This window comes from Falco rusticolus, chromosome 8, assembly GCF_015220075.1.
Source record: "Falco rusticolus isolate bFalRus1 chromosome 8, bFalRus1.pri, whole genome shotgun sequence".
In the NCBI taxonomy this organism is placed as follows: Eukaryota; Metazoa; Chordata; class Aves; order Falconiformes; family Falconidae; genus Falco; species Falco rusticolus.
Window position 1 is genome coordinate 30,699,188 of NC_051194.1, and position 25,158 is coordinate 30,724,345.

The window sequence follows — 25,158 nt, forward strand, 5'->3', positions numbered from 1 at the left end:
AATAACTGACAACTTCCATCCTTCCTCAGCTGCAGTGTTACATTTATAACGTTAGGTGAAGCTATGTGAGAAAATAAATGCCAGAGCCATCCTCTCACAGCCCAGCACAGAGTCCATTAAGAAATCCCGTTGGTTCTCTGGAGAACACTCAAAGCACAGGCACTAAGATGCTGCTTTTAGAAAGATAATGGATAAAGATGAAATCAGTTTTTCAGATGAGTCTTCCCTTTCCATAGGGGCCACCTTTATGGTTTCAATGATGTAGAATAAAAAGAAAGAGTATTCATTTCCTAATGAAATGAAAAATTTCATTAATTTTGGGATATTCATTCCTTTAAGAGCTTCTCTCCTTGAGTTCATTAACTCCACGGATGTGGCTTGTGCTCATGCTGCCCTGCAGTCCTTGCCAGGATTTGCTTTCTGTTCTCTGGTCTGGGCCAAGACGCAGACAGTTTGCCAACCCCGAATGTAATGCCTGCGGTTACCGAGCAGATACGCAGAGATATTTCCTACTGAATGATGAGAGAAATATCCTCTGATATTCTCAGCTGTTCAATCTGACTGACTTCTGTAGGAATTACAGAGCTCATCCTGGTCCTGCAAAAAACAAAACAAAACAAAACAAAACAAAACAAAACAAAAAACCCCAAAAAACCAGAGTTTGGTAATGTGTGAAACTTTCAAGGAAGGTGATGTAAGCTCATTTGCTATGAAGCATGCAAGATGCAGCAGCACTCCCAGCCGAGTGGCTGGGGAGGCCTGTGCACAAGTGCTCTGCAGAGCTGGGGAGCAGCTCCGTGGGACTCCTGGAGACTCTCAGTCACACAAAGCCCCTTTACCAACACTGAGCATTGGCTTTTGGGTTATCTGATGATAGTAGCCCTCAGTGTGTGTAAGGTTTCAGCAGCAGCATGAGATTTGGACAGTTTTTATGTTTACAGCATCAGGGGTGGGCCATAGAATGAGCATAAATACTTCAATTACAAAAAAATGATTTGTGAAACTGTTTTCTGTGGAAACGATGAATAAAAAACTGGTGAAGAAGGTGGTGTTACAGAGCCTTAAAAAGTGAACTTCTGATCATCACTTTTCTTTTCTGTCCCATTTCTCTTAAAACGCTTACTATTCTTGGGGCTGCATGATCCTTCCTTAACGTTAGTTAAACAGGTTTTTCTTATTTGCCTTCGAGGGATAACAAATTTTCTGTGTCCACATGTAAGTTGATTAACATGTTTGCATAGCTTTTCATTGTGCAAATCACTTCACTGTAAAATTCTGCAGAAAACAATCTCTAAATATTAAAACAAATAACATCCTGGACCGAAACCTGCTAACCTTCATTAAGTAAAAATTTAACTTCACTGAGTGGGTGTTCTACTACCGCAAGATCAGCAACATTTGGTCTTCTATATTCAAAGTAAGTTTCATGTCATATGTATGTGCAGTTTTGCAGTAATTTTTGATTTTGGTTTCTAAAACTAATGAATTATGAAAATGTGTTTCCAGGAAGCTAGACTTTGATCTTAAGTGAGACACTGGCCCAGGCTGCCCAGAGCAGCTGTGGGTGCCCCATCCCTGGCAGTGCTCCAGGCCAGGCTGGATGGGGCTGGGAGCAGCCTGGGCTGGGGGGGGGTGTCCCTGCCCATGTCAGGGGGTTGGAACTAGATCTTTAAGGTCCCTTCCAGCCCAAACCATTGTATGTTTCTATGATCTATAATAAAGCCAAAGGAAAGTGCACTAGAGATAATAGATTCTGGTGATGAAGAAATTATTTTAATTATAAATTTATAACCCTGTTTACCTCTGTCTATACATACACACAAATCTCTCTATATACATGTATTCTGTTCTTGTTCCATATATGTTCAAACCCCAGGAATTATTAAAGTATGTTATTCTGGTTCCAAAACACTGTGTTATTTGTGTCTTGCTAAACAACATTTTTCTGAGAAGCTGCCCTCATCTATGAAATATCTAGAGTAGAGTGATTCAGCCTACGGAAAAAAGGTGATGTGAAAATCAAAAGATGGTCTAAAACCTAAGTGTTGGAAAGAGTATCTTTGTTGTAAAGTTGCTAACTCGTAAATGAGATTTGGGACTAATAAGCTGATCCTTGGACAAATACATGAGAGAAAAAGAGGTGGTGATGTAGATTTTTATAGTCAAGGTACAACATGGGGAAGGACAAGAAAAAAAAACAGGTTTGTTTTTACAGCCACTTCAGGTATGTACATACTACCCTGGGGGATGAAGAATGAGGAGGAATCAAGGAAGGAGCTGTATAGCTACTCTGACATCCAGAAAGGAGTAGGCAATAAAGCCATTTAAAGTCCCTGGTTAAATGTGAAAGGAATGAAGGATAAGGGTGCCAGTGGTAAGGGCCAAGGTAAACACATCAGGTGGATGGGACCTCAACAAGAACAAATAACATCATCTCAAGGGAGGACTGGGATTGATGAGGCACTTTGTGGGAGGGAACAGGCTGCTCAGGGACACAAACTGAGGTTCCAGAAGTAATCTGGACACAACTAGGGACAGAGAAGCAGAGGAAGTGGACAGAAGGACTTGTGTAGCTTTGACCTGATCAGCACAGGGGACTACTGATAACAGGATGGTGAAAGGCACTTTTTCTAATCATGATCATGAAAGTGTTCTTGGGAAGGCAAAGAGGGGGAAGATAATAAAGAGGATGAATTCAAGACAGCACACTTTGATTCCCTCCAAGAATTAGTAAGATTTCTGCATGGGAAAGAAGGCATGGATGTTCCTTAAGGTATTTGAAGGCAAAGTATCCTGCTGTGGAGAAGTGGTAGGAAGTTGAACTGTAAGCTTTTTAGTGAACTGAAATTTTAAAAGGAATTATTATAGAAAGTCGAAAGCAAGTGACAAACAATGCTTACAAAAAGGGTCTTTGAGCCACACTGAGTTATCCTCCAGCAGTTCTGCTATGTCAGGGAAATATGAATATCATACTCTTGCACCTATCCTTCCCCTGCCCCCCAGAACAGCAAATACTGTGATATGTAAGGAGGAGTGTGGCATTTTAAATGTTTGAAGTAGCACGTACACTGTGCTCTGAGGTCTCACTGGTGTAAGTGCTGCTGTCCTTAGTAATAGGAAGTGAACCTGTCCAGGGGAGTTTAGAGCTACCAAAAATGAGATGTATGAGCAAAGACTGAGGTGTGCTCTTGTAGAGAACAGAGGATCGATCGAAGATCTCAGCCCTGAAATACAGCTGAGAAAAATGTTGTAAAGAGAAAGAAACTGTTTCCAGGGATATGACAGATAAAGGAAGAAGTGCTGGACTTAAATTGCAGCAAGGGGGACCTAGGGATAAATAGGTTAAAATATAGCCCAAATCAGCACTCCTTAGACTGGCCACTGGCTAGTTTATCACTGTCTCTTGGTGAAGGGGTCATGGGCAAGGATTTTCTTCTTCTTCCATGTCTTTTTTTCATTTGAACCACAGTGAAAAAGTCTGTAGGATTTCCACTGCTGAGGTGTAAAGGACAGATTAGGTAGGGATTTGCCAGGATTTTTTCTGCTTGTGTGGGTTTGCTAAGTCGTTTCAATCCCAAGTGAAGAAAACCTGCAAACTTTCAAAATTTCCTACCAAATGGGAATTCTAGGAAAAACCCTAAACACCCAGATAATGAAGGTTCCTTCCTAGCCTCAGTCCCACCTCTGCAGCAAGAGTTTGGAAGCTGTCTCAGCCTGACTCCATTCAGCACTCCTGGGGCTTTCTAACTTGCAGATCTGGAAGGCCAATTTGCCCAAGTGTATGGCAGAAACAAAAAAGTCTTGGAAAGGCTGACATGACTCAGAGAGAACATCCCTTTTCAGAGAAAATATGCTTTGTTCCTTAGATCTAAGAATTCTGGCAAGCTCTGCTTGGAAACCAGCTGTGCTCCGGGAGCCAGGCTGAAGATTCGACAAAAGTCCACTGAGCTGAAGATGTTTAGAGAGAAATATATCAGCCTCCATGGCTGTAGCTATCTTCTGATGAATGTTTCTGATTAAATTTGACCGATTTATGGCATGAGCTGTTTCTCACCTCAGAAACGCATTATTTAGCAGCATTGAAGTCCCTAGAAATCTGGTAGAGTTTTGAGGAAAGACTCCTGCCCTCCCAAAGTGGTACAATGCATGTGCTCCTCAGAGGTCTGCCATACAAGCACGATCTGAGCTGGCTTCTGCCCATTTTTAATTGCCCCAGGACTGCAGCCTACAGGGCGGTGAATAAAGGCCCGCTGTAAAGACAGAAGGGCCAATAATCATAAAGGGCACATCTCTAATGGCAGGGAGGGGGGAGGTATGAAACAAATGGTGCTGTAAATAATTCAGTCAATGAATTGCAGTAAGGCATCCTTGATTTTGGCATGTTGAAGATGTACTTTGCCCACATACGGGGGGTAAGTGCCTCTCTGCTGCTCCTTCCCCCCACACTTTCCCCTGCTCCAGCATGGGCTCTCCATGGCCACAGCTCCTTCAGGGACTGTCCCCCTGCTCTGGTGTGGGACCCTCCATGGGCTGCAGTGTGGGTGTCTGCTCCACCATGGTGCCTCTGCAGGCTGCAGGGAAATGGCCGCCCCAGCGCCGGCAGCGCCGCCTCCTCCTCCCCAGAGCTGGGCGCTTGCTGGGTGCTTTCTCACACTTTCTTCCTCATCCCTCATTGCCTCTGTGGCATCTTGCTCTTTCTTAAGGGCCACCAGCATCGCTGAGAGGCCCAGCTGTGCCCTGCGGTGGGGCCATGGCAGAGCTGGCTGGAACCGGTGGCAACCGGCGGGAACTGGCGGGAACGGATGCGGGGCAGCCCTGGCCTCTCCTCACAGGGGAGCTCAACAGCCAGCACCTGGCCGCGAACAGCCAGTACAAGGCTTGACTAAAAGCACCCAAACTTTTAGTCACAAATGTAAAAAGAAAGAGTGATAGGTGAGCGTGAGAGAGCCAACAGCCCGGCTGTTGCCAGGAGCAGCGCTCTGGCAGGTCACGGCCTCCCCATGCCCTGCTGTAAGTTGATTTTTATTTCATTTTTACTTTTCTTTCCTTTTTTTTAGGGTTTTTTTTTGTGATTCTCAGACCTCTTTTTTCTTGGGGAACTGAGCTGAGGGAAGCAACACTCATTTCGCAGCTGTGCCTGCGACTGTGACTAGCCCAGGGCTAGCCCCCCCCCTCCCCCGCCGAGCTGCCCCCAGCTGGGTTGTTACCTGCGTGTGGCAGCACCTGAGCTCACGGGGTGGCACAGGTGAGGGGAGGATGGGATTTATAAGCCCCTCTCAGAGAGCTTTGTGCAGTTAGTGCTTGGGAGGTCGGTGGCAGGGGCTGTGGCCTGGAAAGGCATTGCTGCCTTAAAATGGAGGGATGAAGGTATGTGTAATTTGGGTGCTTCTCTGCCCCCTCAAAACCTGTGAACAAATGTCAAACTGTGCTGTCCCTGAGCGTTCTGTTGGCAGTGGTCAGTGGCCTTCTGGAATCAGTGAGGTTCTGGGAGAGCAAGAGACCTGCAGCCACCTGTGTAGTGAACAGCCACCAAATTCCTGATCACAGGTGCCAGTGTGGGATGGTGGTGTGGGTGCTGGAGCCAGCAGTACACTGGTGGGGCCATGTGGCATGGTGACCGGAGAGGTGTGGGCAGGCTGGAGGTGACTGGCCTCAGCAGGGCCAGCATGCCCAGTTGCTGATAGTGATCTTTCAGTTCTACCCCTTCCTTCAAGTGGATTTCTGCATTATAGCAAAGGGAAAGAGCTTGCAAGTTGTGGAAGAGATGATTACTTCAAGTTTGCTTAACTTGTTTCAAATCTGTATGTGCTGTTGTGTTTATCACTGATGCTAAAGTCGTATTCCCAACAAAAAAGGCCACAAAATGATGAGAGAATATCTTTGTGAATCAAATATCTTTGTACATAACTAAAGAAGATACCCAGGTAAAATGACTGTGGAGCAAATATGGCTGAAAGGTAGCAATTAAGAATTTTAAACATTAAATTTAGTATTAACAAATTCTCTGTGGCAAAACTTGAACCTTAATTTACTTGATTAGCTGTATGGAATCAAAACTTTCAGATATAACTTGTTTTTTTGTGAGGGAGATGGTACCATTGAATGGAAGGAGTCGACATGATGTCACAGCAAGTCTAATTAAACTCGTCATTTCTTCTAATGTTGGATGTGGTCTAGCATCCAGACTGAGTAGCATAACAATTTATCATCAGTGTGGGCATTTCCAGTAAGATAGCAAATCTAATAAACTATAATTACTTCTTGGCATTGGAACTGTTATACTGAAACTCATTACAGTAGTCATTGATTTCTGTCTTTAAAAAAACTTGCAGTATTTTTTTTAAAAATATAAACATTGGAAAAACAATTTACCTGAAAAATGTTGGATTTATTTTTTTCTGTCATAGTATGGCAACTGTGGTATAAGAATTGTGGGTCTGAGTCTTTGCAGCATGGCCTGTTCTGCATAGGCTGGGCCAGCAATTCATTTTATAAAGCTGAAAAAACAATGTTGCCATTAAAAATACTATAACTGTTAACAACTTTCAAGCTTATACATTTTTGTTTGCTTTAATTGGGTAACTATTATTACTTAAATGCTTTAATTCTCTAAGTGTTCCTGTCATTGTCTATGAAACAAATTCAGCTTTGATCAAGCATTTGCTTTAGCTTCAGTTGTGATCTTTAGTAATGGGGTGGTAAATAAGCAGTTTTAAACAAAAGCCAGTGTAGATGAACAATAAAGAAGTCAAGTTTCAGAATGCATAAATCCAGACATGCAAGCTATAAATTACAATTTCACTGGTTGAAGGGATGCAGAGATTTTATATTTAGAGGTATGAGAATTATTTTCATATGTTATCCTAAAATGAATAGATAAGTCTAAGGTCTGCTACCATTTGAATGCCATTATGTTGAAGACCTCAGTTCAGCAAACGCCTCTATCTGTCACTGAGTACTGCAGGATTTAAGCATACTGGTAGGTAGCAGGTCTCTGGCACCTGCTGTGAGCCTTAACAGTCTGCAATTGCCTTTCTGTTAAGTTACCCATACCAAAATTCCCTCTTGACCATATCTTAACAGATAAATGTGTATTTTGTGCTAGTTGGGTGTGATAGCAGAAGTACTTTTCCCTGTAAGACTCTTCTTCCTTTGATGAAAATGGTATATTCATCCAAAAGTAGTTCTGGAGAGAAAAAGCTTTTGACATTTCCTCTTTGTGCTTTCAGAGACTGCTGATAAATGTAGCTGTAAATTCTTTTATTTTGTGATTTTAATAAAAGTGATGGCCTGGGTACATATATCCTCTGACAAGCTCTGTAGCTCCTTCTGGCTGGTGAAGCAGTTAGCATTTCCCTGGTGGTACAACAGTCCTGGGAAGGCGCAACGCTAATAGGATTGGAATGGGAGAAAGAGTTTACTAGATTGCTGCAGCAGCAGAACACTTTTCCTTCTGAAATTATTCACCACAAAGGTGATTGAGAGGACCCTACTTATGCAGTGGGGACATAGGCAGCAGTTGCTTTATTTTGCAGTTGGGGGGGGTGTGTATGTACGTGCACATATGGGTTGGCTTCTTAATCTGGCTGGATGCAGCAGCAAGGAGCCCTGAGTCATCTAAGAGACTTTCTTTGAGTTTCTTTAAAAATAGAAAGGGAGGGGTAGAAAAATATTGTTCCTAAGTGGTTGCTTGGAATTACTTCTGGTAGGGGCCAGATTGCAATTACAGATGTGCTGAACGCAGTGTCAGCTCTCTTGACAAATTCAGTATTTGTGCTGCTGTCCACAGTATCTATTTCAGACAGCTTGAGCCATAAAGTGTGCTGCCTGTAAGATTGAGAGCGTAAGTAGAGCCTGCAGGTGCTGACAGAGCCTCGGGTTTCTGTTCTTCACGTACATTCACAGTGATTGCTGTAATGAGGGGACCAAGTGATTTTAAAATCAGGGCACCATCAATTTGCACTTTTTTTCTGCAAGCCTTTCTGTAGACTGAGTAAAAGTTGAGGCTTAAAGCTTCACCTTTCTTTGCAGCTAGCCTGTTCAGTCTTTATATTCTGAAAGAGTAATATTGATCTGAGGACAGTATTCTAATTTCAGTATTTTCTATCACATTTTCTAGGTGTCCAATTGTTTGATTAGATCTTTTTTGACCATTGCTGTGCCTGGAGCAGAGATTTTATTGAGCTACTCTGGAAGGTGCTTTGTGAATTTAGAGTTGTGCAACATGTACAGGTAGCTCCTGCAGACTGTATCGCTTGAATTAGACAACACTGATACTTATCTGCCCTATGTGGATAAAAAGGGTAGCTAAGAATGTGAAACTTATCTTGCTAACAGTGAATGCTCTTAAATGATTTTCAGGTATGCTAGAGAGAAGGGAAGCTAATGTTTTATAAAAGCCAATTAGAGAGTTTTAACTGATCTTAATCTTGCTGACACCACTTTTTTGATGTCTCCACTGCTTATAGCTTTGAGAAAACCTTGTTTTGCACTTATGGTTGATTCATCCAAGGGGGGGGGTGGTGGCTGACTTCACTGAACTTTAAATTATTTTTTTTTTCCTGAAAGCTGATTTTAAATCTTGGTATGCTTGAAGAAGGAATTCTTTCTGAAAGATTCCCTCAGCATTGAGGGAGCTTTTCAGGCCTGAAGAAAATAATCCTTTAAGACCAAGTCTCTTAGCTGTGAACTGGCCTCTTATGAGGAGCTACACATTCAGACTTGGTTTGATCATTGTTTCATTTCCAAACATGAAGTAAATGACAGTCAAGATCTTCTACTATGCAATAGCACCCCTTCTGCACTCCTTTCTGTGTTACTTCTGAAATCGTTTATGCAGGCTGCATGGCTAACAGAAGAGGATAAGGCTGTATTTGGTGTCCGTCAATAGTCAATAACTCACCTGTTGTCAAGTGATGATGTTGAGTGATAAATAGCAGTTTGTACCAAATGCAACCTCAGCTGAATTGCAATTGGAAAAAAGGAATGATTGGAGTGGAAATATCCATCTGAGGTCAAATAGGCTTTCCATCAAAATACTTATGTCTGAGTGCACTTGAAACTTCTCAATAGACTGATGCTGCTTCAGATGGGAAGGGAAAGATATGAAACAGAGGAATGGTTTATGTTCTGGGATGTGGAAAAGGATGAAAAACTAATTTTTCACTGCTTTGGGTTTTGTAGGTGGAAAATGGATCTCAGGCTGGCTCAGTGCTGACTTGACATACGCTGTGTCTTGGGTGAGTGAGGGCCGGCTGCCTGAATCTGAAGATACAGATTCAAGAGATGAGGAGGTGTGATGATTCCACTCTACCAGGAAGGGCGAGTCTGGCTTCTGGTTGTGTGCTCTCCCCACCTGTCTTGTACCTGCTCTTGTCCTTGCTGCGTCGCTTTCTGCAGAAAAGCAAAACCAACACAGGGAAGCAGGTAGTGGTCTCAAATTTAACAGTTGAGTGAAGTGTGAAGCTCTGAAGCTGGCAAAGGGGAGGTAGGCAGATCTGCACAACAGTCATGAGGCAGAGGGAGGTTAGAGGGTGGAGAGCAATGTTGCTTTGCTGTATTGGAGTCATAAATAGCTAAATGAGCTCTACTGCCTGTGAAGCCTTTGCTAAGCACCTGGTATGTGAGACTCAACAGATCTGAATAACATGGAGGAGCAAGGAAAATGTTCTTATTTCCTTATTAACTCCAGTCAAACATGTAGAAATTAAATTCATACTTGATAAAGTAGTAAAAAGAGTTCTAATTTTAAGCTTCACAGACACTTATTTTTAAAATACTGAAACATTGGGTTTTTTCCACCTTTTTTGTTAAGGACCATTTGCAAGTTTCATTGCATTGTTACCTTCAGGTTAGTCGTGGTTTACAGCCTGGATTGAGTTGAAATCTGTGATATGCTGGAGCTGAAATTTCTAAGTCCTTCCTAAAGCATCTTACCTAATGAGATGTACCTTTTAAAGTATCATATATACTAACATGTAGAGCAGAAACACTTTAACTGAAAGTTGGAGCATTTTTGAGATGTTTAGAATTTAGGATGTAATTAGAAATGTGTGCTACAGTTTAATTATGTCAGTGACTAGTTATAATCATCTGTTCAGCATATGGGTGAAGTATGTGAAATATAACACGCAGACCTAAAACTCTGGTTAACAGCTGCCTTACAAATAGCAGTTAGTTATGAGCATTTTGTTAACTTCTCATTTTCTCATAAAGCTACTTCACTTTGATCTTGTCCCCTTCTGATTTTCTGTTGGTACACTTAAATGTCTTTCAGTCAAGTTGCCCTCACCTTATACCACTCAACACAGAAATGAACCACGTTACTGAATTGTGTCTACATGGATACCTCTTCTGTTCCTTTAGCCCTTGTGTGAGGTTAGCCTTAAGGAAATGCTTAGTTGACTGTACACAAAGGCTTGACCAAAGAAAAGTGTGTTGACCGCAGGCATGTGTACTGGGGACCTGAGGTATAAAATAAGAAACATACAATCCTGTTTTGTCATCAGAAAGCCAGTTTAAGTTTAATATGAGTAATTCAAAGTCGGTGAGGTGTTTTACCTTGATACCATCTTTCTCATGGCCATAAACTTGTAAGTATCTGCTAAATGCCACTAGTGAAGACACGGAATAAAATATTCATAGTAAAGCTTGTGCTAGATCTGGCTGGGATGGAGTTAACTTCCTTCATAGGAGCTTGTATGGTGCTGAGCTTTCTATTTGTGACTAAACCAGTGTTGATAACATACCAGTGTTCTAGCTATTGCTGAACAGTGCTTGCACAGCATCAAGGCCCTCTTTTTCTCAGCCCTTTTTGGTGCCTGGTGTGGAGTACAAGGGTTTTGAGATAATGATGAATTGACTGGAGTGTGCTCAGCTGAATCTGTAGTTATACATGACACATCAGGACCTGTAGGAGGCAATGAAAGGTACAGCTGGGCTCATGATCGAGAGGCAGAATTGCCCACTGACACAGTTGCACAAGTTATCTGCAAATGTGAAACATACATCATAAGCAAGCAAGTTGAGCATGTAAAGCCTCTCTGGTACAGGGGATGGTGGCTGTGATATTATTGTGGAGGGCCTTGCAGCCAAATTATGCTGCACTGCCATAAACACCACGTGCTTACCATGGGGGAGGTGATCAGCTTGGAAACTTCCCTTGTAACCTATACCATCACCTGAAACACCATCCTAGGCCTTGAAATTCAAGTGCTGTGCCAACATGGCACCTTGGAGAGAAATTAATCCAAAAGTGGAATTCGCTTCTGAAATGGCTTCAGACACCTGGGCCCAGGAAGACTGCACTGATTGTGTGCATTGCATCCTCTTTCAGGCATCAGCCTCTGCAAAGACTGAAAGATGCAATGGACTCTTAAAGACTACGCTGAGAGCAATGGACACTGGGACAGGCAAGAACTGGAATGAAAATTTAGCAGAAACCAGTTGGCTGGTTAACACTAGAGGCTGCACTAACTGACCTGATCATGCCTAAACCAATTCAATATGTAGTGTGTCAAGGTGAGGTCCCAGCATGGGCTGGGAATGACCGTGTGGGTTCCTTCTTCCTTGGGGAAAAGGCAAACCCACTCATGGGATTGCTTTTGCTCAAGGACCAAGGTAGACTTGGGTAATGCAGAATGATGGTGAAAATCTGTTGTAAACCTCAAGGGGATGTAATCTTAGGGGAAAAAAGAACCTGTGATTTGAGTGAGGCCTCAGTCAGCTGGGGCTGGTGGGGGGCTAAGTGTGGGTACAGTTGTTGAAGTTCAGGACTGGCCACAAAAGCATTTAGGTTAAGGGACTGGTCCGTCAGTCATATGGTGCTGGTAAGGGCAGCCACACGACTGCTAGGGTTGGGGTTGTACCATGAGATTATATTGGGGTTGGAGTTCTGTTAGGAGATTTTGTTGAGGTCGGGGGGAGGGATGTAATTTGTTTGGAGCAGGACCTGGCCCCACATTTTTTGGAGTTGGGGCCAGCTCCAAAGGTATTGGGATTCAGGGGGAAGGCCCCACGGCCATTTAGGGATGGAGAGGGGTGGCTCCTCAATTACCTGAGGCCAGAGGGAGTGGCTTCACAAACTCTGGGGCCAGGGATGTGTTATGACATTGTTTGGGTCAGGGGGGTAGGATCCAATCTGTTGGAGTTGTGGTGAGGGAGAGCCCCACAGCTACTGGGGTTGGCAGACAGCCCCAAAAGTAGATACATGTGTTTGGCAAATGGGCATACATGGCCTGTCCCCAAAGCCTGTCATTGGTCACCAGGGAACTCCTGGGTTGAGTGGGTGGAAGGGCTTTATTGTCCTGCGTCGCCAATGATGCCAGCTTCCTGGTTCTTGCCTGCTCTTGGTTCTCCTTATGCAATGAAGAAACAGATAGCAGATTTTCCCCAAAAGCTTTGTTAGATGTGTGTTTATGCACTTGCTTGTCTCTAAGATAAAATGAAGTTCTTCATACAGCGCCTTCTAAATGGTGGCACCTCTGTTAAGAAAACACTGAAATAGGATTGTAGGGCTCCAGAGGTGCACAGTGAACATACCAAAGCTTGGTGCAAAGTGGATGCATGTGAGGGACAAGTCATGCTGTTGGAAGTATAACATTTTAAAAAATGCTTGTTATTTCCTTGAAGAAAGAAACCTGGTATGAATCATCTTCTCGTTGATATTCTAATGGACTTATATGGTACAAATATTCTGATTAAATCAGAAAGAGCATAATGACTTCATTATCAGATACTTTTTTGTTCTATTTAAATTCATCCATCTATCAAAAATGCTCAGTGAAATACTAGAAGGGCACTCAATAGTTGCAAAGCAGATTAATTTCAAATTCTAATAGACAGGAATTGATCTAATTGTTACTCCAGGGTTCTTGGAGAATTAAAAAAGCAACCAAACCCCCCTCAGAAGTCAAATGTTTTACTTTTTGGACACTGATAGAGGTCAATAGCTACAAAATACAGAGAAAAATCTCTTCCTTTGTTCTGATTTTAAGATATTTGTCTACATACGAATTGTGGTAAGAAGTCCTTGACTTACTATAAACGCTATGTAGCAACAACTAAAAACATCAGTATGTTATCAACATTATTCTCATACTAAATCCAGTACCCAGCACTGCACCAGCTACTAGGAAGAGAATTAACTCTGTCCCAGCTGAAACTAGCACAATCGTCTACATGAAAACCCACCAACTTCTTCCTTGTAATAAAGCTGTGTTCTCCCTACTCTAACTTTTAGAATTTTTTTCTAGTTAGATAGAAAAAACAAGCATCATAGAAGCATCATAGTAACTATGTAATTCCAGCTGATGCTAGAACAAATGCGAGACTGTAGTGTGTCTTGGGTGAATGCAGAATTTCAGAGCATGAAGGCTGATTTGACTGAACCAGGGGTTCACTGGGGAACCCTTAGAATCTGGGTTTCAGTCCCTGGATCTGAGACTGTTGCTGCAGTACTCTGTGAGTGGGAAGTGCTTGGGAGATGTCTATGAAGGCAAGGCCAGAAGAAGCGTCTGGCTGTGAAGCACCTCAAAATGTGCAGTGACCCTCATGAAGGGCTGGAACTGTGAGCACAGCTCCTCTTGCTGGTGGCAGGCTGGAGGGGCAATGTACCTCTTAGGTTTCTTCTGTGTGGTTCATCGGGGAAATCCTGTCCTGTAGGTTTGGCTTTGGTGGTGTGATCTCAATGCATAGTGCTAAATTTTAATGGTCTTCAGTGGCCTCCACCCTGTTTTCAACAGGCTGGCCTGATACTATACACAGCAGGTGGAATTCTTGGAAACCTCCTTCCCTTCCTTCCCTGCCCTCTGGCCTGTCTCAGCCTCAAGGCCACTTCATGCTGTTTCCCCAACTCAAAAATATTGTGCATTCCTGTGAAGCTGGTCTTGGCTTCCTCAAACCCTTTCCTCCTGCTGACCAATTTATCTCAGGGAAATTCTTGCACCTTTTCAAATCCCTCTTTGTTGCCTACAACCCACCCTAGGCAGAGACCCCACAAATGCAGGTACCAGTAGGTCCTTTTCTCTGCTGGCAAAGTGTGCCTGACCTGCCATGTAGAGAGGATTGCTGGTGAACCTGCCTCATCCTGCAGACAGGTTTCACAGTAGCCTCTTGATAAGCCAGCTCCTCTCTTGGGAGACATCCCAAGACATTGCTGTCTACAAGCCAAGCTGGGATGGAGGGGGAGATCTCCAGCATGTGTGTGCAAGAAAGGTGGTGGAAAGGACAATGGACATCAGCAGTTGAATCAGATTTGTCTGAGGCTCCTTGAAGTTCCCTTCTTACATCTGAGAAGTCTCAAAATATCAATGAACTTGATTACCTTACACAGCAGTTAACAAAATCTGCAGTTTTCAAGGTGCTCTTTTAAATATTGTGAAGAACAGACAACTGTTTTATGGTTGGCATCGTTCATTCTGCTGCACTCTGGTGGCTCTGCTTAGGCATGGCATCGTTACAAGTCCAGTAACAACTACTAAATTCTACCTCATAAATAAATGGAGCTAGTTCACCTGTGTAGCTGCAGGCTTTTACCCTTGTTACTCTTATCTCCCACCCCTACTTCAATGCCTGTTACACTCATTTGCAATTACATTGCATAGAACTAATGTAATTACTTTGCACAACTGATTAGTATCTAACACCTGCTATGCTTCTAATTTAAATAACTACTTTAACATTATTAATGAGGACAGTATTTTGCTGATGCTTCTCTTAGGGCTAATCCTTCCTTTGGCAGTACAGGTAACAGTTGTCCAACTACCAGTCCTTTAGTGTGTCACAAGATATATTTTTATTAGTAATGCTTCAACTGAAATTGTTGATCAGAATGAAGTTAAGGGGAAAAAAATAATCTTACTTTGTTCATGCTAAAGACATTCATATAACAATTTTCAGCAGTATTAGTAGGCTTCTTGGTCATCTGCAGGCAACTGAGCACTGAAAGAATCAACCTATTATATGAACAGATCTAACTTTGGTCAGTAGCAGGGGATATGTTGAAGTAAACCCCAGTGCAATATAAACCTTCCCAGGATTTCAGTGAATTGATTTGTCTGGTGTAGCTAAGCACTGACAGAGTCCCAGTCCATGGTACTGATCTCCTACTGCTTCTACTCCTGCCATTGCTCCTCCCCACATTTCAGGAAGGAGATTGTGGGGTGCCTGGCTTACCTTCTGCTGTCCCAGCTAGAGGATTTATCCATCAAGTTCTAAGCATGTATAAACTCACATAACAGATCCTGAAGGTTTGAATGAATAGGGATATATTTTCACTAAAATTGGAAGAAACATGCCTGTAATACTATTCTGTTCCCTTAACCAATGTTCCTCTGCTCACCTGAAAGCATAGAGACAGCACAAGTTCTCAGCTAAGCACAGAAAAATATTGAATATTACTAAGGAAGAAGTAATATTTGCTTCCAGCTGTGCTTTCAGATGAGCCAAGCTTAGCAGAGACATCAAAATAAATGCTTGCAACAAAAATTATCAATCCAAGTGTCTAATCTGGCAAAAATTATAAATGAAAAGGGTGGTGCTACCACTTACCTCCCTGACCGCCCCTCCCCCCCCCCGCCCATCCAAAGGTGAACACTCATTTGAGGGAGAAGGATAGGAGGTCTGTGAAATACCACCATGGGAAGTATTACAGTAAACATATGTCAGTAAAAACAGATGGGTTGTGCACTCTTTAAACACTACAATATGTAAAATGATTTTCTAGGGGAAAATAGACCATGGACAAAGATGTTAGGGATACCTTCCAGAAAGCTTCTACAGGTATAAAAATCTTCTACAAATTTTCTTTTCATTTTAGTGGGGAATCCCTATGCGTTGATCTCTGTATGACTGCTTCTCAATAGGTCAGCTCAAATGTACCCATAATGTGTAAGGTGCTGTTTTTTCCAATGTATCCCAACCATCTATTTCTTCCAAAGATTAAATGTTTTGTTGTGTTTAAATGTCTAAATTCTACAATTAATCAAATATACTTTGCAAATATCAAAGTTTTATTAATGTATTTTACAAGGTGACAATGCACTAATCTCTTTCTATGAAACAAGTGTTAGTGAATTTTGTACAATAAGTGAATATTCAGATTTAAATAACTGGATAATCCCACTGGACATAATAACATCTATAGGAAAGGTGATTTCTTGGGGGAGACCAAGCTGTTACTTGAAAATCTTCCTATCTCTGTAACAGTTGGATTACAAAAAGGAAAAAATGATGTAACTTAGTCTATCTGAAAGGTTGCCTAAATTTTGAGAGCAGCATAGTACATTTTTTCCCTATGCCAATCTCGTTTTTTCTATTGTAAGCAAGTGTTCCAGCCACAGAGTGAACACATCAGATGCTTTTTGTCCTGTCCCTCCTAATCGAACGTGGCCTCTGTGCTGCTGAAGCTACATCTTAAACTACTCCCTTTTCCTCTTGAACCATTCCCAAAGTCTGCTTGACTTTGGTTCTGAAATCTTAAATGTTTGTACTTTGCAGATCTAGCATTACTGAAAAAGAAGAGGAAAGGCAAGATAAACCATGTTAGTGCCCCTCCTTAAGTAGACTATGATTCTAGCACTAGTGTACTTGAAGAATATATGCTTATGCTAATTAAGCCTCAGGAAAATTGTCATAGGGAGAGTTTTCATCTTTCTTCACGCTATATATGATTTTGCAACATGCATCAATCATTTCTGGATGCATTTTTGATATCGCTGTATAAGACAATTTTTCTTCTACATGTAGGAATTTGGAGTAAAGCAAAGTGCTGCCACTTAAAACTTTTCACTGCCCTTTTACTGAGCTTAGGCCATTTCAAATGACATTTCATAGGTAGCACAGGGACAAATCATCAGCAGGGCGGTCATGTTTAGCTGCTCATTAATGAAATCAGTGTTATGAAGCATGGATTGGCAGAATGAACAAAGCTAAAGCAATTACCTAACTCTGCAGAAATGTGTAGAAAATTGAGGGTCTCATTTAAATTGTTAACATCTTATCAGCATTAGATCTGAACCCAGAAACAATTAATTTGATCATCTGCCATACATATTAATTACAATGGTGCTGAAACAATTGAGAGGAGGCTTATCTTCTCATTTGGTGGGAAAAGGAGGTAGGAAAATAATGTAATATGTAGTTGGTAGAGCCTCTCTTAAACTGGGAAAAGCATATTGTATCACTTTCTCGCTTGAACATCACTTTCACCTCTTGGTGGGAGGGAGAGCACACAGTGGAGGAGCAAAAGGACGACACAGAGATGCCACTATGCTGCATACACTTTGGCGCCTGTGCCTTAAGTACTGTCACTAGTGATGATCTCTGAGCAGCAGGGCTCGCTCATCAGAGCTAGCTAATCACCAGCAAAGAGCCTTTCTTGGGTATGGGAGTTGCGTGCTCACCAGTTACTAATCCGAAGTCCCTTGCAAGAGTCCAGGGTAGGTATTTCTAATGTCTTACACCACACCAGTCAAGTCATTATATTTCTGGTTAACAGCGGTTCTTGCAAAAAAAGACTAAACTGTGTTACTCTAAACATAAATTTATTGCACTGGCACTAAATTGGGTAGGAGTGAGTGAAACGGCCCAAATGAAGCTCATACTTTGCTAACAGGCCAGTTAGATAGACAGACCATAACTTTTGAACAGCCTGGAACAAATCTGGCATATATAGTTTCCAAAATGCCTGCATTATCTATTGCTTAATCAGTAGTTCTGTAAGAAATCACTGTGGTTATCAGAGCATAGGAAGCAGCTTTACTGCTTCCATTAAGAAGTACCATTATGCTATAGCAACGCATTATCTTCATAAATCATTTGTACTGGGAATATATTTGTCAGGTTTCAAACAGATTGTGTAATTATCACATAATTTTATTTCAAGGGTTCATAACAGGGAATTAGATATGACATTTGGTAATACAAACAGTGCACTTGACTCACATAGCAGTTAGCCATAAATGTTTAAAGAACTTGGCTCTAAAGGATTTCTATAATGCTGTTTGACAGCAGGTTCTCAGAATTCATATTGTACATATAACGTATATAAAAGCAGCTTGTGAGTCATTGGATCAGCAATGATATGTGCTGAATGTTGTAAGGTGAGCACAAGTGCTTTGCAGTGTGTCAGAGCTGCCAACATGGTGTCCACAATGCTTCTGGTAGAAAAAGTTCAAAGGAAAAAAAGAAACCTAGGAAAGGTTAGAACTCTAAACCTCCCTACATTTGTTACAGAGAACCTCTTAAATGTGGAAGATTCAGAAATATGAGAGGTAATGGACCAGTAGTACAGTGGTAGTGTTAATGATATCTGTCAATGTGATAGTATTGCTTTGTATGTTAGACCTGTTTTGCAGAAATATATAGACTGATATAGCAAAAGAACCAGTGATTTGTCATGTCTAGCTGTATGTCACATACTGCTGAAACTGAACAGTGTCCAGAATATTTTTTCCTGTATTAAGGTTTGCAATTTACTGCACCCTCAGTATCTTAAGGAGCTCTAATATGACATATGGTGTCCTGTAATTTCACTTACTTGCTGAAATGTCATGAAGTATCCTTTAGCAAGTTGCTGGGTTTCATTATTACTCAGTTTGTTTTCCTGTAAAATGAATGTGAAATCTTTTGCCTCCTGTGGGTTCCCAAGAAGCTAAACTAAGTGAAGTCTTCAGATAACTACAGTGTAGATGCAGTCTTGTTTTCACAGTACAACAAGGCTATATTGCAAGCTGAGAAAGTTATGTCTAGAAACAGTAAGCGCTTTCCCCAGCTTCCAGGCCAACTGTAAGGCTGGACATCCACACTCATTGCCAAGCACATCCTGCTTTCTGATTATTGCATTACATTGCTAAGTTGGAATGTACGATCTTTCCAAAGTAACTGTTTCCCCATCTTATTCTCCTGGTAGCCTTTTAAATCTGTGATCCACAACCAGGGAGATGGTAGCTCTCAAACTGATGTTTTCCTGAAACATTATGATGAATTAGTTATTTATAAAATAATCCTAAAGTAGGCATTGATATCAAAATGGACATCTGTTGTTGGACTGCACCTACTGAAGTGACAGCAGGGTGCAAATAAAAATGACCATTATTAAACCTTTTTCTAGACAAGTTTTGCTTGTAAATCCTGGTCTTCAGTGCTTTTGAACTGTTTGTTTCTGCATTACATGGTGAAGGCTAGATGTTTCATATTTTTCAACATTTACAAATTAAATAGCACTGACTTCAATTACAGCTTTGGGTAACACAACTTTAACATAAAAGGCTTTACATTTGGGTAGATGTTTTAATACCTGAAGTTATGATAAAAGTGTAGCGCACTGTGTAGCTGAATATTCCAAATACAGACTTCTGGGACAGGATACCCTGACAGTGACATTCTGGACAGCTTGCCTACCTTATCTTACCTGGTCTTAATTTGTAGGACAGGAGTGGTCCTGGCTTGATGCATCTCATGACACTGAAACATAATAGTACCATTGTGATACATATAAACAATAAACCATCTCACTTTGTTTAAAGCAGGTGCACAGATTTCCAGGTAATGTTCTTCACTGCTCATGTTGCAAGTAGACTGTAAGGGGAGGGCAGCTCTTAAAGGGGTAGTCTTGGATGGTTTCTCCAGGCTAGCCATGTGTGCAGATGCAGCCCATACTGTATATCCAGATACACACCAGAGCCATGTAGTGGCACTGAGGCTCAAGTGCAGTTTGGTATCTTAGGCCTTACCCATACAAACACAGCTGTGTTGCTTTGGGTTCAGTGGGCTGGAGGCAGTGCAGTTCCCAGGTGAGCAGTCCTGGTTTGGCCCTGGTTGCATCCAGGCTGCACTTGCTCTGATGTTTTCAGTTGTGCTCTCCTCCTGATAGCACTGAAGAGAGCTGCCCCTGTCTCTTTGCGGTTTGGATTAACTTTGGGTTAACTGGGTCCTTGCAGACACAAGCTGGCAGTGGCAAGGCTGCAGAGAGGCTGTTTGCTGCGATCACCTTGTGCCCAGCTCTGTTTTGAAGTTGATGAATTCTTGGGTGTGGGGGACCAGGTGCAGAGTTTTGGCTGACTTGGAGCTCATCTGGGTGAGTTTACTTTGTTTCTGGCTTTACCTATATTCTGAGGCTTTCAGTTTCCTGAGATATCTCACCCTGTTGCTCTAGATAAAATAACCAATGGAATTTGATGGCTCAAGAAATACTGGGAAGTGTGCACACCTCTCATTGCTGCTTACTTTCAGCATTGTTTGTGCAGCTTTTGTTACTTCAGAAATACAGATCATAGCTTGCTGCTGCTGAGGCTTTTGCTAGTTCATTGTTTACCCAAGGCAATTTGTTTTTACTTCTGTCACTGTCAATTACAGCAAAATCCATTATCTTCGTGGTTAACAAGTGGGCTTTATTTCCATTTAAAGGCTGCAGCAAGGAACTTCAGAGCTTAGCAAATTGGGTTGATTACAGGAATGACACATGGGTGATGTCCTTGACACTAACATACAGATGGTGATATGCCAGAATCTTTATGTCTGATTAATTGAGCAAAGGCCTTTTGAGAAACAGTGTATCCTGAAGACACCACAACTTGCATCTGTAATATATTGTTCCAATCACCTCTCTTGAAAGATGGTTGGTATTTTATTTTTAAAAAGACAAATAGTAGACAACTGGATGACAGAAGTTTTAAGTGAAATTGCTGCAGGCTAATGAGAAACAAGCAATGGCTGCATAACTGGTCCTTTTTATTTTTTTTCAGATTTATATTGCATTTAATTTTACATAAAATCACATAGTAGCTGGTATCCCTCTGTCTTCCAGCAATAACCGGGGGCCAAAAGCAACACAGGAACCCAAGCATTTAAAAGGAGTGAATTCAGAAAAAGTTTGAGAATCCTAATTAAGGAATACAACAAATAAAACTACTGTAACAGAAATGTGTATTAACATACTTACAAACAAGATAACAAGCAGTATCTGTTCTGGGAATCCAAAATGTGAAGAAACACTAGTGGTCGGCCAGCCTGATAAGCCTTACCCAATCTCACTGAAAATATTTATTCATTGTGCTCCAGATGAACCAGCATTTGGGGTCAGGGAAAAGGGTTGCAACTGAACCCTTCCTTCATTATCTAACCAGTGAGGTAGCACTTTGGTTCATAGAATGTTTTGGGTTGGAAGGGACCTTAAAGATCATCTAGTTCTGCTCCCCCTGCCACAGTTACACCAGTTGTACACTAAGGTGGATCCACCTAATCCTGTTCCTGTTACCAGATGTGGCAGGTCTTGTTTCAGGCTGCTCTTGCTAACTCCCAAATGCCCAAACTGATCCCACCCCTCAGATGAAACCAGCTTGGTGAGCTATGAGATGTTCACTGCATCTGAAGATGCTTGACTGTGAAAGGGGCTTTTCCCCAGCATCCTTCTGGTCTTCTGCTAAAGGCTTTAATCTACATTGACTCATGGTAAGGCCTTCTGAATGGCATACAGAAGTATTTGCATTATTCCATCCCCACTGGTCTTTCCATACACTTTCTGCTTGCTTGGGATGGTTTGGTGCTCTATTTGCACATCACTCAGCACAACGGGCCCAGACTCAGGGTCAGCCACTGCTGAAAAGTTCACAGGTCCCCTGTGCAGTGTTAGTGTGAACAGCACCTTGCTTGTGAGGTTGAGCGAGGGTAACCAGTTTTCATGTCAGCCCCAGCTACATTAGGTCACTAATATAGATCATATATCTTCTGTCTGAGATATGCATGGGATTATAGCACCTCACATTCTGCAGCACTTGTTATCTTGCATTGCTTCCAGGTATTTGCAAACCATGGGTAGGATTTTGTGCTGTGTAGGAGGCAAAGTACAGAAGGTGCAGCCCAGAGAGAGGGATTAAAATGACTTTAACTGCTCATCTGCCCTCTGATTATTCACTGCCCTGGGGCCGCGCATCTTGGGCCACCGCTGCTCACTGATAGCAGAGCTGTGTGAAGCTGCCTGCTCCTGTTGTGGCCTTTCCAGCAGCTGCATTCCTGGCACATCCCTGAGTTATGGTTTGCAAGAGAGTGGCCTGTGAAGAGCTTTTGCAGGGCTTGTGTTAGGGCTCCTCTGTGCAACCCAGCACTTTTATGTGTTGTTCAGAGACTACTTGAGCATGGCAAAGATCTTGCCTTTTGTAAGTATGCATAGTGCATAAATAATACATGTCCCTGTGCAGCAGCAGCTGGCAAAAACATTTGTAGGACATCAGCAGCTAAAGGATGTTGTGAAAGACACAGACCTAAGCATTTAATTGCAGTGTTTTGATTTAGATTTTGCTTATTTTGATGTGCATTAAGGGTAGAGAACGTTAACTTCTGCATTATTTTGGCCTTGTCAGACAAGATCAGCGTTTTATACATTTATTTGGATTATTTTTTTAAAGATCCAATACCATGCATGACCTGGAAAAATCTCTGAAATCCAATATAGGGGAGATCTTTATAAAATCTTCCCCAACCCTACCCCAAATCAAATAACCCACTATGAATGTATGCACCAAAATAATTCCCAGAACTGCTGTTCAGTTTCCCGCCACTGTAGTCTGTTTTAGGGCAGTGGTGTAAAGCTATGTTTGGCAAGAGAGCCTTGAAGTTTTATCAGTTTCTGGTTCATAGGGGAGTGGGTAGATGGGAATTTCAAAGGTTAAGGACTCTAAAGGAGAATGCTTGGCTTTTTTGATGCTGACAGTGTTCGGCTCATGAGCTCAACTACAGCCCCAGCAGTGGTGTTTCTTAGAAAGAGACGTGCGAGGGTGATTTAGGGCTTTGTCTGATAAAACCAACTTCTTGAGTCATTTTGGAACCTGCAGGAAGCAGGCTTATGCTGCTTATCATGTGGGCTACCAAGTTCTTCCAGGTCACTCCTACAGGCATTTAATATAGCCTGGTTTTAAGATTCTAAAGGCCTAGGTGTTTATTACTTGGTCTTCCTTTGTGAGCAGAGGTGCCAAGCCTTCAAGTGACCATAACTGGGAATCGGTTGCCTCAGCTGTGGTAGCTTTTTGGTCTTTCAACAGCAACTGAGAGCATATCAGAAGGCCAGGAGGCATGTCTTTAGTTAGGTCCTTAGAAATAGGCAGTGTCGATTTTTCTGTCTGGCCGTAGAAAAGCTATTAACTGGATAAGCAAGGGTGTGGGAAGCACTGGACCTCACTACAAGCTTTACAATATTCTTAATCAAACCCAGAGTATACTCAGCCTAATCTTGACTCATATTTACTTTGGTGTTTTCATTTAGGGGGATAATGAAAAAGATGTGCAGGAATATTTAGTTTTCAAAGAGGACTGACTGGCATTTTAGCAGCAGCAATGACAGAACGGTAGGATAGCAAGGGAATAAGAATGACATACTGAGTGGCAGAGGATACTCTACAGGAACAAGGTTTTCTGGTCTCTAGGTGTGAATGCTTGCTAAATTTGCTGAGCATCCCAAGTATTTTCATCAAATACTGGAAGAAAGAAAACTTGAGGTTGCACTCTCACATTTGCAGCCTGTAGAAGACTTGCATAGCTGTGCATGTTCAGCCCGAGGCAGTTGCTGTGCACTCCCAGCCTCTTGGTAGGTGTAGTGTGCAGTTAACATTGGACAGAACTTGGCCTGGACTAGTTCTCCTCTCTCAATATGTGCAGCAAACAGCAAACTACCGCAGGATGTACAAGTTCCTGCGTTACCCATATGTAAGGCAATGGGGAATAGAGAGAAAGCTTTGGTGTCCCTGCTCCCCGGCTGCCACTCTCCCAGCAGCACAGATATAAAATCACATCTTCTCTCTCAGTCTGACTTTTAAAGTAAGTGAAGTTATTGCGGGTAAGGCTCTGTGAAGGCTCAGTCACAAACATTTGGGGAGTTAAAACAAAATCCCTTTCCTCTGGGGAAAATACAGTGCAAAATGAATGGTACTAAATAATTATTGCCAGAGATGATTTGTCCCGGGTAATTCATAAAACTAATGTTGAAGAACAGGTTTTTGTCAGATTGTACAGGGTTATACTCTCTCACTGTTTTTCAACAAGATATTTTGTACATAATTACAAACTGTTATTACCATATTACTCCCATTTGTGTTTAAAGACAAATTGGACCTGGGACTTACTCATGTACTGGGGACATGGCTTTTCTTTTAAAATGAACATTTTTGGCAATTTTTACTCTAATTTCATTGTGGTCCTGATGATGGAAGAGGTTTTTTGGAGTGAGAAATTGGAGGAATAGGTTCCCCCAGTTCCTGCTGTACCTTCACCAAAGCACATGAAACTCTGTTAGAGACCAAGGAGGATTTTACAGAAGCACCTTGTAACTCAATGAAAACTACTGTAATGCTTTCACCTGGATACCTCCCACAGGACTTGAGGCATTGAACATAAATGGTGAAACTCTGAAATGCCTATAGGCAATGCCTCTTCCACTGTAGACCAGAGGAAGGAGAGACTGGGCTTACTATGCTGGCATCATTGGGGTCTTAATTGGCTCTTTAATATTACACAAGACTCTTCCACAATGACAAGCAACTTCTCAACTGCACAGTTGTAAAAGCAGACATTGATATCAAAGCCATGTGCATTATTTTGTTAGTTTGGAAGGCAATACTGCGTTGCCGCTACCTCTGGGAAACCTAAATTATTTTATTGTAATTGCTAATTCTGAACACTGATGGATTTTTTCAACAATTTAGAGAGAAAATTGTTTCACAAACTTCCAGACTCTTTCTTTGAACTAGAGATCAATTTTTGTACAGAATCACAGAATGGTCAGAGTTGGAAGGGACCTCTGGAGATCACCTCGTCCAACCCCCTGATAAAGCAGGTTCAGCTAGAGCAAGTTGCACAGTTGTGTCTAGGTGGGTTTTGAACATCTCCAGAGAAGGAGACTACACAACTTCTCTGGGTAGTGTGTTCCAGTGCTCTGTCACCCTCAAAGTAAAAAAAGTTCTTCCTCATATTCAGATGGAACTTCCTGTGTTGTGGTTTGTGCCAGTTGCCCCTTATCCTGTTGCTGGGCTCCACTGAAAAGAGCCTGGCCCCATCCTCTTGGCACTCGCCCTTAAGATATTTGTAGACAGTGATAAGATCTTCTCTCAACCTTTCTCTTTAGGCTGAACAGGCCCAGCTCTCTCAGCCTTTCTTCATAAGGGAGATGCT